Genomic DNA, 11,389 nt, shown 5'->3' with positions numbered 1-11,389 from the left:
CCCTCTTAGGCCCCGTTTGGTTGCAAAAGAGAAAGGTTGAAAGCCTGACAAAAGCCTGACAAAAGCTACGCTTATTAAGGACAGGCTTTCAGCATTGTTATTAACTTATTATGCAACCAAACGGGGCCTTAAAAACAAGCAAACAAACAGCCCCTTATTAAGGACACTGACAAAATTCGCGTTTTAAGTACACTTTCAGATATTGTAAGAATTTTATTTCTCTATATCGTCCCTAACCACATTCCATTTCACCTTGCATCATCATCAATGACGAGGCCTCAATCTGGGTTCGGCGGTATAATGCTATTATTGGAGGTTGTGAGCTCTCCTCTCTTCAGTAACTAAGACCATTTTTGGGCCACAATTTTCTTCACATACAGGGTGCTTTGCTCAATGCGTAGTAGCACTTTGGGGATCCATAAAGCCAAGCAAGAACACGACTGATGTCAGTTTCAATGACAGTTGTGCAAATATTCGTATTCATCCTCAAACAGGAGTGTGGGGAGCTCGGTAGATTCTTGGTCAGTGAATATTTCACTTGCATTATACATGCCTGTGTTCCACCTTCTCATCAGAGAAGCAAGGTGACTGACCTGCTTATCATACCAGTCCCCAGTGACGCCCCCGTATAATTTATCAGGGTTGTATTTAGAATCTATGTTAATAGCTTTATTATTTGCTTCTTCTTAGTGCTGTCATGTGTTTGCGCCGGTGGTGTCTTAAGTGGCAAATATGAATAAATTAATTAAAATATTTATAAAACAGGAAATTCAGTAGTATCCCGTGACGTCATTGGACACTATGTAGCTCTGCCATTGCCATTCCCGTGTCAATTGGTAATTTGTCGGTCCAAAGAAATTGGCAAATTTCTCAACTTTGATAAGTAATGTCACTATTTGTCAATTTTGACAAGGATGCAAGTGGGCAAACAACGCCTCTAACTCTAATTAGTATCTCATGATGTTGGCATTCCTTGAAGAAACGGCGAAGAAGAACATGAAATTTGAAGTGCACAGAATTTGGCTACGGGTCGGTCGACCAAAGGCATAGGCCCAATCGACCGAAAGACTGTTGGTTTACATTCCTGATAGAGATATTTATAGTAAGGAGATTCTGGCGACAAAGTTTTTCCAAAAAAAATGAACAAAAAACATTTCTCTTTTTTTGGCCCAAGCAATATCCGTGTGATCGAAAAGTCACTATGTGCATACTTTAGTTATTTTTTTGAAGAATTATAACAAAAAATTGGTGGCTAGCAAAAATAACACCTCACTTATCTTAATCGGTTCTATAGTTTTGAATAAAAAAAAATTAATTTCTCCTTGCTCTTCTGTTCTTTTTTGACGTCACCTCTCTGCTGTTCTCGCTGGAAGAGTCGCTATGAGTTTTTTTTTGCCCCCTTCCACTTTTACGTGACCCGGCCTTTGGGATCTTTAGTAGAGTCGTTTCATATTCATTTTATGTTGTTTTTTCTCTGTTTAAAATATCTTAGATTTATGGTACTTTCCCAGATCGCAAGTTCTAAGGCTCGGTTTCCTTCCTGTAACGAGCTTGAAAGCTTGAAACAACTGAAGTCGTTCCGTTCATGTATCTGCAGTGCTCGTCACCCACACTCCCACTTGCTCGACTCATGTTCTTGAATCGCGAAATTTCGATTGGGTCGTCACGTGGGTTCTGCCTAACCCAGCCCACTTGCAATTTTAATACTGGGTAAATCTCACCAACCCCGCCTTTAATCGTTTTTTTTGAGATAATCACCCTGAAGATTATAAATGGCTATTAGCACCCCCTTTAAGTTTTGGGCTTCTCAAAAAACCTCAAAAACATTATAAAGTTCTGCAAACAACCCTCCAAAAAAGTAAAACGTTAGCCTTTTGATCGGACGGAATAAGCCCCACGCAAAAATTAGTCCTCACGTGAAAAGGTAATTTGTTGCTTAAAACAAAAAAAAACCCCGAGGATGCCTTTATACGTGATGGATAACTTAAAACTTTCACCTCTTTTGGGGGTTTGGGATTAAAGTGATTCAAGGGGTTATAGAAAGGGCTTTTTGTACTTTTCTTTTATAAGAGATATTTTAGTTATTTAGAGGCACACGATTTTCCACTTGCTTAACCAGAGCTAACGGTTCTAGGTAGAGAATTCATCGATCAGAACTTGACATTTGAGGTATTAGGAAAGTTGCAACTCAAAACTTAAGGAGGTTAAATGATATTTGTAAACTTCAGTAGAGCAGTCTCGTAGAATGGCCAAACTTAACGGGTTTATGTGAAGTTTACCCCTTATAAATTATAATAATAAGCTCCAAACCGCGCCGGTTTTACACAAACCACCTTCCGCATACCGCAACAAATTAAGCCGCCCCCGCCCACAGAATTCAACAATAATCACCCGCATTCTTTCCACCCAAGAAAACAAATATAAACTTCACGGTCCCCTCTGCTTTAAACCACTCACCCCCCCAAACTCCTGTCCCAAACCGCCAAACAAAAAAATTAAAAAAAAAAAGACTCTCATCAATCAACCATCATCACTTGAAGACAGACACCAGCGACCGCCTGGTCCCATCGGCGCCCGCGCGACCCTAGGCCCCACCTCGCCCGCCGCCTCGTCCAGGTCGGCGTCACCGACGTCTTCTCCGTCCCGGCGACTTCAACCTCACCCTCCTCGACCACCTCTCGCCGACCCCGGCCTCCGCCTCGTCGGATGCCGCCACGAGCTCAACGCCGGCTACGCCGCCGACGGCTACGCACGCGCTCGCGGCGTCGGCGCGCTGCGCCGTCACCTTCACCGTCGGCGGTCTCAGCGTCATCAACGCCATCGCCGGCCTACAGCGAGAACCTCCCCATCATCTGCATCGGCGCGGGCTCCAACTCAACGGATACGGAACGAATCGGATCCTTCATCACACTACCGGGCTCCCTGATTTCACGCAGGAGCTACGGTGTTTCCAGACCGTCACTTGTTTTCAGGTTAGGAGGTTTTAACTGGGATTGATCGTAGTCAATTTTGGGCTTAATTGTGGTCCTGTGGTTTTGTTAGGCGGTGGTGAATAATTTGGAGGATGCGCACGAGATGATCGACACGGCGATATCGACGGCGTTGAAGGAGAGCAAGCCGGTGTATATTAGCATCAGCTGTAACTTGCCGGCGGTCCCGCACCCGACGTTTAGGAAGGAGCCCGTGCCTTTCTTTCTTTCGCCCAAGTAAGGTTCTTTCGAGTACCGTTAAATTGAAGAGGAGTAGTTAGTTTGTTTTGATAGTCTGGCATTTGTCTGGGTTTTTCGGAGAGCTCGGGCGTAAGTTGTTTCATATATGTTTGCTTATGCTATGCTATGTTGGAGGCTTACCCTTATTGCTCCCCTTGGTATAAACTGGTTATTCGATCGGTCATTTTGCTGTTCTTTTGTATCTTCCATTACAGTCTAATATATACATCCGTAACTTAAATATATATAAATGTAGAAGAAATGTGTATGTATAGCTGTAACTTCATGTTTGAGTTGTTATCCGATGTCTCCGTATCAGGGTTTTAAAGCTTTGTCTGCACACTGGTTTGAGCATGACATTCATGAATGGCATTCTCTTTTGCTGCCCTTGCCTGACTCGGATAAAGTACACAGTGGATAGGTGGATTGCTGATTTAATACCTGAAGTACCGTAGTGCATCTCTGGCTGTAGGTTATTGCAAGTTAGATAACTGAAGATCAATAGATCACTTGTGTGGGAATATTTGAAATTAACAAGAGGAAAGGGAACTTAACAGTGAGAGAGATTGGCCATGAAGTTTGAATACCGCTTTAAGTTCCTGAAGAAGATTGGTGATGTCCATGCTTATTAACCACCATTGTCAAAAAATAAGAGAAGTACCTCTAGTGAAGTTTGTGCTATAGGTGTTAGGTGTTTGTCGCTAGTTGCAGAAACTACAACTAGTGTGCTTATGACGACTTCTCTTTCCGTTTGGTTAAGCTCAATTTAGTGGATGTGGCTTATAGTAGATAGAAGTTTCGTCGTCAAAAAATAAGAGAAGTACCTCTAGTGAAGTTTGTGCTATAGATGTTAGGTGTTTGTCACTAGTTGCAGAAACTATAGTTAGTGTGCTTATGATGACTTCTCTTTTCGTTTGGTTAAGCTCAATTTAGTGGATGTGGCTTACTGGCTTATAGTAGATAGAAGTTTCCGTCGTCACTATGAACAGTGTTATTTATCTTGGAAGGAACATTTCGTTTGCTGCAGGGTGAGCAATCAAATGGGGCTAGAAGCTGCAGTTGAGGCAGCTGCAGAGTTTCTGAACAAGGCTGTGAAGCCGGTGCTAGTTGGAGGCCCAAAACTAAGGGTAGCTAAAGCTCAACAAGCCTTTGTAGACTTGGCAGATGCAAGTGGATACCCATTAGCCATCATGCCATCGGGAAAAGGGCTTGTTCCAGAGAACCATCCTCACTTCATTGGAACCTTTTGGGGCGCAGTTAGTACCAGTTTCTGTGGTGAGATTGTGGAGTCAGCTGATGCTTATTTGTTTGCGGGTCCGATCTTTAATGATTATAGCTCAGTGGGTTACTCTCTGCTTATCAAGAAGGAGAAATTAGTGCTCGTTGAGCCTAATCGGGTTACTATTGGTAACGGACCTTCTTTTGGCTGGGTTTTCATGAGCGATTTTCTGACTGCACTTTCTCAGAAGCTTAAAAAGAACACTACAGCTTTAGAGAATTATCGCAGAATTTTTGTTCCACCAAGTATTCCTCTCAAGCGTGAGAGCGGTGAACCTTTAAGGGTTAATATTCTCTTCAAGCACATTCAGGTAAGCTTCTTGTGGTTTTTTTTTTTTTTTTTTTTTTTTTTTGCCCACTGTTTACTGAAAATTAATTGGGTACTTTATTGATCCGTGAATTTACCCACACTGCTTTCCAAAGAACTCGGATATGACTAAATTTGGAACTGAGATTCAGGGGTATTCTGTTGTCAAGTCTTACAGATAAGAGTGCCTATGTAATTGCAAAATAGTCTTTCAAAACTCGAAAGTAATAAGAAAATTGGGGAATGTGCATTCAGTTCTATATGTTGTTTGTTCTATTAATTGATTTTGGCATCTAAACATTGGACAGCGTCTTTTGAGTGGTGACATGGCAGTAATTGCAGAGACTGGTGACTCATGGTTCAATTGCCAAAAGCTTCGTTTACCAGAGAACTGCGGGTAAGTTCTTTGATATTTGATCCGTGTCCACCTTGATTTTTGCTGCCATTGGATTTCTGACTTAACAGTATGTTCATATACAGATACGAGTTCCAAATGCAATATGGGTCCATTGGATGGTCTGTAGGTGCAACTCTTGGATATGCCCAAGGTGCCAAGGATAAACGTGTTGTTTCTTTTATCGGCGACGGAAGTTTCCAGGTGATATAAACAAGTACCACTATTTGCCTGCATGATGATATGAAAAATTACCTGTGTTTGCCTGTTTCCATGTAGAAGAACAGACTTTGACATTTATTAGTTCTCGGTTTGGTATAAGTAACATCCTAACTTATTACAAGGAAACAGTAGGAAAAAGAGAGTTACATTATTTCTTGTGTTTGGAAATCGGAACTAAAAGTTAAAATAGAGAACTAGTATGATAATATTATGCTACATTCTATTTCTTTTTCTCTCTCCTCTGTCCTATCCTATTCTCTTTCCTATCCTAAGTACAAAAAAGATAGTTGGGTACCAAAGGCATGCACAAATAGAGACATATTCATATTTGTAGTCAAACCTAAATATGCCATAAGTTTGTGACTTCAATGCGTCCACCTTACTATAAATTTTCCCCTTTCTAGGTGACCGCACAGGATGTTTCAACTATGATCAGATGTAGACAGCGAAATGTTATATTTCTCATTAACAATGGTGGATACACCATCGAAGTAGAGATCCACGATGGCCCTTACAACGTGATAAAAAACTGGAACTATACTGCTCTAGTAGAAGCCATTAACAATGGCCAAGGTGCATGTTGGACTTCTAAGGTGAGGATAGCAAGCCCTGTATTATCACATTTCCTTTCATATATATAGAATTTAGCCTGATGGAACAAAATTTTGTACAAATTGTTCAAGGTTCGTACTGAGGAGGAATTAGAAGAAGCACTAGAGAAGGCTTTGGGCGAACACAAGGATAGGCTCTGCTTCATCGAGGTTATTGTGCACAAGGACGACACAAGCAAAGAGCTGCTCGAGTGGGGATCCAGAGTCTCAGCAGCAAACAGCCGGCCACCAAATCCTCAGTAGAATTTAATGGAATAAGTGGCCCTCATCGGTTGTCGCGTCTGAATAAAATGAACTTGAACCGAACGGCAATGTTGTTGTGGCATAAAGGAGAAAATATTAGTTCAGTAAGGAGATTCTTTTTATTCCGTATGTGAGTACAATGAGAACGCGACGTGCCATGTCGCGGTAAGTGTATATCGAAAATTTACTCTTTGATGCTTAGGTGTTGGATGTTGCGGTGATAGTTGTGTATTGCTCTAGGATTGGCTTCGGCAAACGAATTTGTTCCGCAGCAATGCTTTGGAAAAAGTAACGAGCAAGACTTTTTGTGTAAAAGTGGGCTATAGTGGGACTGCAGAAGTGCCATTTCCATAGGAATTAGATTCTATCCTCCAAATCTATTTCAGCGGTGAAATCTCGGAACTATATGCTTAAACGTAAAGTCTGCTAACGTTGGCTTCTATTTATTTATTTATGGTTATTTTCAGGTAAAATTTAGTTAATATTGTGTGTTTCCTACAATTGTTCAATATGTAATCAAAGAGAGCAATCAAAAGCTTTTCTTACAATAGCTTGATATGTTTTGTCAACAATTTTCTATACTTTTTAGCACAGGAGAGTGATAGCTGCACTACTTAATCCAAGTTATTTTCACACTATAAGAGAGTGTTTGACAACTTTGTAAAATTAGGCTAAGACTGAACCTAACCCAATTTTGTGTTGTTTCTTATTTGTCAAAATGCTGGGTTAGAACTTGCCCCATTTTTTGTGCCCAAAAAAGTGTCACTAAACTAGTTTTGTTTTGGATCAGGGGATCTGGTCCAAAACAAAACTAGTTTAGCACAAAACCGAGTCATAACTAGTTCTGACCCCAGCTTTGCTCTATTTGCCAAACTTGACTCTTAAGAGAAAAATCTAGCGTCTAACAAAATTGATACTCATCATGAGAGCCAATGTTTTTCTTAAGCGTCTCCTGTAGCATGAGTCTAAGTTTAGAAAAGTATAATACAATTAGTATTATTCTTTAAGAAAACCTTATGCTCTTTAAAAACCAAGGAGAAAAAAACTCTGATCCACCCTTGAGCGCTTCATGTTCAGTGCTCAATACTTTCAGATCTTGGAAGACTCAAGTTATAGTTCTACTAGTATGTACCCCGTGCCAAGCACGGCCCTCTCCTCTTTTATACCATTGCACTTGGAACACCCCTCCTCTTAATTTTAATTACATATTATTATTACACAATTAAAATTATAAAGCATATTAAACTTTATGTATAAACAAATTTCTCATATGACACGTACATGAAGTTGCTATAAATTATTCCATTATTCTAATAGGCACCCATGTCTATTGTGACGTATTGCCTAGTTTAAATAAAAGTTGTTATGATATTATTATTGCAAGAGTAATAAGAAACCATGGGTATCTAAATATTCGATTTATTCTAATTTCAACTTCTACTTGGAAAACAACATAAACCTGATTTGAGAAGGATGCGGCTAGATTGATGAGAAAACCATGAAGCCTAAAAACCAAAACCTGGCCAAGAAAAAATGAATAGCATTCGTATCATAATTAAATTAGCATATAAATTATGACAAAAGAATATAAAATTATGGCATATATATCAGTTTATAAATTCCTGATACAAATGCCTTCAAAAAACAACCAATTTTGAAAGAGGAAACACCTTTGAAAAATAAAAAAAAAGTATTATTTGAGGGTTCAACTATAAGTAGTAAATTGAGAAAATTCATGAGATAAGGGATAGAGCATTATGTCGCATTTACATGTAATTAAGTCACAATTCCTTAATGTTGTTTGATCTCAATTTCATTTTTATACAATCTGATTCCTACAGCTAGCAACTATGAAGAACTTCAAATGAGTTGCATTTGGAAAATAGATGCCTAATAATATTGTATTGTACAAATATAACAATACTACAACAACTGACACATAATGGCCTAATAAAACAATATAGCAACAAAACTCCACATTCAATATAACATATTTTCATGACTCTGTCACTTGAGTGACAACCAATCATAAATTTTTACGAAGGAGCTATCTCTTGATGCATATTTTACTTCATCATACAAAATAATACAAACTAACCTCTTAACTATATTGTGCCTCAATGACAAACATTATAATATCGTATAGAATATGATAATTGATCTGACCTTCTTCGAGATCTTCTTAATGATCTTCTCTATCACCTGAAAATCATAGAAGTTCCCCATCACTGATTCAAAGAGAAAAATTATAGAATATGATAATTGATGTGACCAAAAAATATTATCAAAGTAGTATGTCAAAGATATTTTATATGCATATCGAAGTAGTATGTCGGATGGAGGCACTGCAAATTATGGCTCAAACATGTCGCAGATTTTGGCATCAGTTTGCCATTCTAGAAAGCTATCACTAAGTGAGTGGTGTATTGAGGTGCCCCCCCCCCCCTTTCAAAAACCCCACCCACCCCAAAACCTCTTTTGACTGATGAAACATTCTTTCCTATGATTCACTTGATTTACTTCATCTGGACAGTTTTAGGGAACCAATTCATAACAGCATAGCGATTTTGGTTTGTCGTCCCAATACTTGATTTAATTGTCTCGACATGACCCGACATGTCGAGGTTGAGCTATTTTATAATTTTAAATAGCAAATGCATGATAACTTAAACATGTGCTTAACCTAACTTTCTCTTCCTGCAACGTAGCTGATTATGAATTCATATATGAGTTAAACAAAATGAAAGTGAAACCCATGTCTCATAATCCAGGCTTCATGTTTTATTCTTGTCAAAATTATTTCCATATTTTTAACGTTGCATTCTTTTTCTTTCACAAAGTACTGTAAAACCCCGAAAATTTATAATGATATTGTGTGAATAAATAGTAATAAATCTTTCTTTTGTGATAAATAACTATATATATATAAGATGTATATATTTATCAGTGTTTGGGAACCCAACAGGTGTATATAAGTGAGAGAAATCGAGTGTTAAGGCCAACATGTAAAATGCCTAGCAGCAGGCATTTTACCGCTGCGCGGTCGACCATGGCGGTCGACCGAACAGCGATCAGAGGGTTTTCTCAGGTTCGGGTTCAAACGGGTTTCGGGTCGGGTTTGTGAGTTGGTATATATGCTAATATATCCGAGAGAGCCCCTTTTGAGTTCTGAAATCAAAACCCTAGCCCCCCTCTCTTCCCTAAAACCCTAATCCTCTTTGTTGGTGATTTGGGGAGAAGTTCTAGAGGATTTGCAGCAGCTCTTGGTGGGATCCAGCGAAGGAAAGCGTTCTCCTTCAGTTTCAGCGATCCGTTACTCACCAGAGGCGAGTATCATCTCGCCCAATCCCCCACCCCTATTTTCTATGGTTTTATTTCGATTTTTTTTCATGAGTTTTTGATGAGCCCAAAATGTATTTTCGTATAAAAATGAGTTCTTTACAACATGGATTGCAAGAATCAATATTTTCAGTTTGTAAAGGTTCACCAATGTTTTGTCTAATGAAGATCTAGATCTGAGATTTCTTAAACAAGAGTTTAATCATGTTTTACTGTCATTAAAACGTTCTAATTTGCTTCTCATGTATTTTGAAATATTAGGAATGTGGATTTCATGCTTGAGATTAGTTGTTTTTCTTCTAGAGACATTAGAACACTTATTATCATAGAAATTTTCAAAATTTTGTTTCAGGTTTTGCGTTGACAGGGTTTCTGTCCGCTTGGCGGTCGACCGGAGCGGTCGACCGCTGAGCTCGTTTTAGGGCTGCGGATCGGCGGTCGACCGACCCGGTCGACCGCGACGTTCTGTCGGTCGACCGCGGTGCCCTGGCGGTCGACCGAAATGCCCCTCGTGTCAGAGCGCGGTCGACCGTGTTTTGGCCAAAAGTTAGTTTTGTCATGGAATTCATTATATCTTCGGTCGATTACAATAAATTCAAAAGGAGATAGCCTTTTTATAAGACTTCCTTTACACAACAAAATAAAAGTTACAACTCTTGAGAAACAAACGCAGGAACGTTGTTTGGATCACTGCTTGCGTGGGATCTTTGCCTGTGCCGGGGGTGCGTTAGCCCGTGGACCACCAAATCACAGATTCTGATTAAATCGTGAGGGGTTTATGATTCTGACTTCGTTTATCGAAGTGAGAACTTGAAACGATATCTTATCAAGGTAAGATAGTCGTTCTTCTTGAAATCAAGTCAAAGCCTGAATATCAAGGAGTTGCCAGAAACTCAAGAACTCTGCTCTTTCTCTGCTCTGAAGTGCTCAAAATGATCAGCCCCTCTCAAAAATGGCCTTCGGGGGGTATTTATAGCCCCTATGAACAGTTGGCGGAAAACAGGCTCGCGAGACAGCATTTGCTGTCTCGGCGCCTTCCCACGTTTTAAAACTCCGTTATTTTGGCAGTTGTCAACGTGATTCTCGCCCACAACGTTCCCCATGTTCTTTGACAGTTAATGGACGTGTGTGGCAGTTGTTCAAGGTGGTTTCTGACCATTTCAAAACTGTCTCCAGGATGAACAGTATTTCCGAGACAGTAAAGACTGTCTCTCCCCGCGAGACAGTAAATACTGTCTCGTGAACAGTAATTCCAGACAGTAAAGACTGTCTCGTGAACAGTAATTCCAGACAGTAAAGACTGTCTCGTGAACAGTAATTCCAGACAGTAAAGACTGTCTCGTGAATAGTAATTCCAGACAGTAAAGACTGTCTCGTGAACAGTAATTCCAGACAGTAAAGACCGTCTCTCCCCGCGAGACAGTAAATACTGTCTCGTGAACAGTAATTCCAGACAGTAAAGACTGTCTCGTGTTCCCCTGCGAGACAGTAAAGACTGTCTCGCCTGCGAGACAGTCTATACTTGTGTTCTTTTTTGACATTTTGGATGACTTCTTTTTGAACTGTGTTTGGATACCTTTGAGCATTTTTTAACGCCTACAGATACCCCCTCCAAAGTATTCCAGACTCAATCTTTTATAGAGGAGTTCTGGGATGCTTTGGATAAGATAGGTCTTACTTATGATCCTTTCCATGCTTGGTTGGGTAGATCGTATAGAAGAACCTGTAGCTGGCTTCAACACTTGATCTCTTTGTCTCTCAGTCTATTCAGTGCTTTGTAGAATAG

The 11,389-nt window shown here is 39.9% G+C and overlaps 1 long non-coding RNA gene and 1 pseudogene across 3 annotated transcripts in view; one reads left to right on the top strand and one right to left on the bottom strand.

The window, feature by feature from the left end:
• On the top strand, window positions 2,581-6,679 carry LOC109840037 (annotated as a pseudogene).
• Window positions 7,387-11,389, bottom strand: part of LOC109842954 — a 10,686-nt gene continuing 6,683 nt past the window's right edge. For 2 of the 3 annotated variants that reach the window (XR_002247457.1, XR_002247459.1), the window contains exon 5: window positions 8,329-8,466. This is a non-coding gene — a long non-coding RNA (uncharacterized LOC109842954). Of the gene's footprint in view, window positions 7,784-8,328; window positions 8,467-11,389 lie in introns of those variants that run through there. The other variant, XR_002247458.1, reaches the window with a different exon arrangement.

The sequence above is a fragment of the Asparagus officinalis genome, chromosome 5 (genome assembly GCF_001876935.1).
Source record: "Asparagus officinalis chromosome 5, Aspof.V1, whole genome shotgun sequence".
Taxonomy (NCBI): domain Eukaryota; kingdom Viridiplantae; phylum Streptophyta; class Magnoliopsida; order Asparagales; family Asparagaceae; genus Asparagus; species Asparagus officinalis.
This window is presented reverse-complemented; position numbering and strand designations above follow the sequence as displayed.